Below are 6,022 nucleotides of genomic sequence, written 5' to 3'. Positions count from 1 at the left end.
GTTTGGTTGTTCCCATACCTTTTCTCTAAATAAATTCATCAGTGAAATGAGAAAAGTTTTGGGTTCGTTGGCCGCCGGCCTTTTGTTTAGACTCCTAACATAGCATTCTTAATGAAGACAGAAAGAAATATAATCTACCTATTCTAATAAAGTAAAATAATTGTAACACGTGTCAGATGCAGAATGATTCTCAAGAGAAAAGTCCCGCCAAAATGCTTTTCCTATTACTATTGTAAAATCTACCCTGTTTGATTCTCTGCTAAGGTTTCTTATCTCATCTTCCAACAAAACAAGATTCGTTCACATTAATAGGTAATCCTTGTACTTATCTTTGAATTGGTTCTATCATAGGGCTTCTACCGATTGATTATTTAAATGCATTAACTGATTAGGATATATATTACATTCTCCGCTTTCATGCTTTAGCACACGTAACAACCTCATAAATTATTATTAATTTATTATAGTAACCTGTTTGTTGTTTTAATCTTTTTGTTTTAACAGGTCAGAAACTTGCATCAACCTGTTCAATGATGGATATCAAGAAAGTTAGCATCTACACAGGTAAACTATAAACATACCACTCAATTTCATAGTTTAGTGTTTTTACTTCCAATTATACTATTAATATTCACACTTCATTCAGGTAATGAGAAGACAATCGAATTGTTTCTCTTCTATGAAACAAGTCTGTTGATATTACTAGCAGCCCTGGTAAGATTTTGTTGTGTATTTTGGAACAAAAAGAAGCTTCAAAATCAAGATCTTGGAAACTTTATGGAAAAGAGAGTAAGCGCCTTTAAATGGTGTTTGAATAAAGTATCTCTCTGCATAAATGAAACAACAAAACTAGATTGCACAACATCATTAATGAACGGTCGTATGCTGTGTTTTGCAGAGTTGGCTTCGGCTTCAAAAGAAGGTATGTGACACAAATTTTTGGTACCAGTACCGGTGCCGAAATATTCGGTTCGGTACCGGGACGGTACCGGTATTGAAGGTAAAATTTCGGGAAATACCGGTACGGTGAATATTGTTTATGAAATCTTATATTCGTATATGACTTATTGAAGAATCAAATGTATGCAATTAGTTTGTTTATATGAGTTATTGAAGAATCGAATATTTGCCGGTTCTATTGAATTTTTCATTCTTTTTTTATGATTTCGAATAGTTAATATGTATCAGCTAATAGAAAGCAAAGCAACCCCCAAATACTAAAATGTCCTGTAACTATTCCTTTTTATGATCTAGTCTTTTCAGAGGTTCATGCTTTTCGAATATAAGAGCATTCTCAATCCGTTCCTCATCTCTATCCCTATAATAACACTAAAAAACACTACATTTTTCTCTCATGCTTAATTAAATAGTATTTTTTATACATTTATCATTACAGTTTTCACTCTCCTCTACTTACAACCAATCCAACAAATATTAAAAAATAAATAGGGAAAACAATGTTTCCCCAAATGTTTCCCCAAATTTACAAAAAATCAATACATTTCTCTCTCCACCCTATAATTTACACTCACAACCACTCATCACCCCACCCTATAATTTACAAACTTCCCTCACATATTTATAGAGAATAGGATGAGAATGCTCTAATGTTATATTGATAATGATTTATTTTGGTCATTGACTTAATATTAAATGGTAATTAACCTAAACTTAAACTGCGGAGGGGTCGGTTCCTAACGCTAATGGCAATAATTTCAATGCAAAGGTATGGAGATTTCATGAATTCGAGTTATCATGGTAAGCAGGGGCATATTGGGAATAATCGTAATCTGGTGCTAGGCCCTTGGGATGCAAAATCTAGGCATGAAAATAAAGAAAGGAATGCCAAAACTGGTGGGTTCGGATAAAACTGAAGGGTCATAACGGGAATTATTTGAAAAAGGGCCATCAACAAAGTGGTTCGGGTTTTGGTGGGAATAAAGATTTGCAACAGAATGTGAAGTCTACTACCACAAGTGTTGTTGGTGCTTGGTCTAAAGTTTCTGGTTAATTGCGAAAAAATAGTTTTGGCACCTCCTCTGCTCCGCAGCCTTCCACCGCCGTAAACAAAATCCTCGGTAACAAAATCCATGGTAACTTTATTTTTACTTATAATTTAATTTTAATAATTTTGTTGATTTCATTCCTTAGGGGGGTGGTTTAAAAACCATCACTTGCTCCCACCAATCACGGTGTGCCATCTCACTCCACCACTTTCCATCACTAGTGATGGAATTTTAGTGGGGGTGGTGGTGTGATGGAATTTTTTTTTATTTTTTTTATAATAAATACTAAAACAAGGTTAAATTAAATAAAAAAAAACAAGATTAAATAAATATTACAAAGATAAATAAATTAAAAAAACCGACAAAAAAAAACCTACGGCGCTTCCCAACCCCACTTCTCGCATAGCTCGCGTTTGTGTTGAAGTATGATCGATCTAAAGGGTTTGTTAAGATGTTCGTGCGGTTGTACGATGAATGTTAAATCGGCGTTTATTTGGTTTTCATTCAAATGGTTGATATACGCCTCGTCACGTTTTAATTTTGAAGCAAGAGCTAGTTGCTTTCGCTCCTTCGTCTTGACCATTTCTGCCAATTTAGCCGACTTGTATTCGTTGAAGTCCTCGGCCACCGTTTCCTTTCCTAATCTTGACGATTCCCCACTTTTCTTGCGATGCGGCCGTGTGGGTGTGGGTGTGTCTTTGTCGGGATCGTCTTCGGGTTGATCGTTCAAGTTCATGTTCGGCGTGTTGCTTGACAAGCCGTCGGTAGACGTTGTGTAGTTCCCGGAATCGGAAGTTTTTGATCTTTTTGAAGAAGATCCTTTTTTCCTTGGAGCCGTCGATCCGTCCATGTCGACCACGGGAACCGGTTCCCACTTCGGGTGGTGTCTCGCAATCTCCCACGCATCCAAGTGGGGAAAAGATTTATATCGAAAAATCTTGATATAATTGCTTAAGGCGTTCTTTATGATAGTCGCCTCGCTCGCTCCGCTTTGTGGATCTTGGCTCTACAAAACATTTCGAAAAATATATATATATATATACATCAAAATTGTAAAAATAAAGTAATAAATTATAAAAAAATTTTAACTAATAAATTTAAAAAAATAATTACCAATTGGATGTAGCAAGCATTAAATTTTGACATTTTGCTATTCAAATCTCCCCACTTGGAAGTCATTTTATCCATGTTTCGATCGGTTGCACCGGGATGTTTTTCGAAATGTGCAATAACACGTCTCCATAACATATCTCGTTTTTGTTGGTTTCCGTGTTTTTTTGTTTCGGAGGCGTGTAAATAAGCCTTGGTCAAGGCGACCTCCTCCGCGGACGACCAAGGTCTACGGACGATGGCATTCTCCTCCGCGGGCTCCTTCGCGGGTTCATCTTCATCCATATCGTCGTCTTCATCACGAAAAGCACGTGCAAATTGATGTATAACATTGTTATCCTCTAAAGGATCGACGGACGTTTGTGACGGTTGAGATTGAAACGTTTCAAAAGGATTATTTTAAAATATTTGTCTAGAAAAAGGTGGAATAAACGGTTGGTTTTGATACGGTGTCGATGAAAACGGTGAATTAAATGTTTGAGATTGAAATTGTTGGTTTTGGAACGGTTGTGGTTGAAAAGGTTGTTGTTGGAATGGTGGGGTTATGTCGGGTTCATCTTGTAATTGAAATCTCGCCGGCTCGCCAAGATTTTGTCGAACCTTTGGTCGGGATTGGGTTTTCTTTGAACCCGAGCCACGTTTCTTTGAACCCTCCATTTGTGTGATGTTAGAATGTTGTTTGTAGTAGAGGATTTGAGTTGGATTTGAATATGGATTTGATTACATTTATATAGGTTAATTACGTTTTTTTTTATCTCCTCTCAACGGTCATATTAATGTTTGAATTGGATTTGAGTGCGTGATGGCCATCACGGCCGGCCAAACCGGCGGCAGTGTTCGTGATGCCATCACGCGCGCTCAGGCCCTATAACGGACCACCCCCACTCCCCTTATATATGAAAACACATTCAATCAATTATTTAATTAAATAATTAAATGACTAAATATAACAACTTAATTCCATAGTATTTTAAATTATATCGCGGTGTCTTTAGGGTTTTAATTTTTAAAGTTGTCAAAATGTATTTATACTATATATATTTCAGTTTATACAGTAGTTTTATTTAATAAAATTATATTTTCAATTGATAACAATATTATATTTATAAACATTATACTTAAAACATAGAAATGAACAATATATTTTTAAACCTTATTAAAAGATACACCTACGTTTTCTTCAAATGTAGAAAAACATGGATTTCCTTTATTTGTTACCTAAAATGGCTGATCAACCCAATCTTCATTTAACATAACAAAATCTTAAATCGTTTTTACAATACCCTACTCTAATCCCCCCTTATTATAAATACACAATTAATTTAAAATATTACTAATGCAATCGATCATTGTGATTTAATTGAATTTGTTTACCCATCAATACTTCAAAATTATAAAAAGAAGGGTTTCTTTCAAGAGAGAGCCATACTAACATCAAAAAACAAAGTTGTTTAAGAGATTAACGATATGTTACTAGAAAGGTTTCCGGAGAACAAAAGGAATACCTGAGCTCTGATAGTATATGTAACTCAGATTACATAAACGAAAACTTTGACCAGAGCTTATATTCACTAGATGTTCTCAATGGTTTAAAATTTCCTGGGTGTCCTAATCACCAGTTGATACTTAAAGTTGGTGTCCCGGTTATGTTACTACGAAATATTGATCAAAAGAATGGATTACGTAACGGAACAAGATTACAAGTAAGATCTCTTGGTAATCGTGTTATTAATGTAAAGGTTATATCTGGCAGTCACATTACGTCATGCTATTCATAGAGTTACTTTGACTCCGTCTAATAAAAAGTTCCAATTCAAATTCCAAAGAAGACAGTATCCGCTTTCAGTAAGCTTTGCTATAACGATAAAACAAGAGCCAATGCCAGTCTCTTTTTAGGGTTGGTTTATTCTTACGATGTCCGGTTTTTTCCCATGGATAACTATATGTTGCGTTATCTAGAGTAACCAGTAGGCGTGATCTAAAACTTCTTATATTCGATGAAGATGAGAATGCTTGTGATAAAACAATAAATGTTGTTTATAAAGAGATTTTCTGAAATTTGTAAATTTCAAATTTTACAATACTTATTGCTTTCAATATATATATATATATATAGACAAAGTATAAAATGAAAACCCACTTGAGTTGTGAAAACCCTATGTAACATCGTTTTTTTTTTGTTACATGTAATATTGTAACATCCCGAAATTTCTAAAGTAATATTTATTATATTATTTTGTCGGGTGAAATAAACGAGTTAGTGGAACGATAATAATAATGGCAAAATATGAAGACTTAATAGGATAATTAGATGGGATTAGATATGGACCAAAAGGAAATATGGGCCTTCGGTCCATGGGCTTAAAGGAGTATAAATACCCCCTTAAACTCCAATCCTTTCCATTCCATCCATTTATCCATCCTAATCTCTACACACTCCAAAACACACACAACCCGAACCAAGATCCAAAGGCGAGGACCCGAGCTCGTTGGTGCTAGATCGTTGTGACGAACCAAAGCAACAAGACCAGCTCGTGTTCGTAGTTCGACTCATTTACGGTACGTTTATATCGAGAACTTGTTCGTTTAGGTTTGGATTAGTATAGAAATGATAGATCTGTGTTTGTATGGTAAAAACGAATCCAACAAAGCTAAACTTACTGAAAATGGATATGATTTGATGGGTTAATCGATTGATAAAAGAACCCGTAACCTATATGCCTAAATCGCACCCTTTAAACATCGATGTTAGGTCGATTTGATGGTTGGGGTTTGTAGGCGCTGGTCAGACGATTCCGTGGATACCTAAATCGAGTTATTTGGTTAAGAAACGAAGATGATTAAGGGATTTAAGGACGAACAGTACCTGCAGCTGGACAACTTCGCCTGCAAGCTAAGTACGCCTG

The 6,022-nt window shown here is 35.4% G+C and overlaps 1 long non-coding RNA gene across 1 annotated transcript; it reads left to right on the top strand.

Moving 5' to 3' along the window:
* Nucleotides 1-408: 408 nt before the first annotated feature.
* Nucleotides 409-783, top strand: LOC143572929 (uncharacterized). Its single transcript, XR_013142338.1, has 3 exons — nucleotides 409-431; nucleotides 505-564; nucleotides 647-783. It is a non-coding gene; the product is annotated as an uncharacterized LOC143572929 (long non-coding RNA).
* Nucleotides 784-6,022: the final 5,239 nt, after the last annotated feature.

This window comes from Bidens hawaiensis, unplaced genomic scaffold, assembly GCF_021521415.1.
Source record: "Bidens hawaiensis isolate Kalapana, Puna unplaced genomic scaffold, B.hawaiensis_p1.1 tig00026176_1, whole genome shotgun sequence".
Taxonomy (NCBI): domain Eukaryota; kingdom Viridiplantae; phylum Streptophyta; class Magnoliopsida; order Asterales; family Asteraceae; genus Bidens; species Bidens hawaiensis.
The sequence above is the reverse complement of the archived record's forward strand: the minus strand, read 5'-3'. Positions and strand labels throughout refer to the sequence as shown.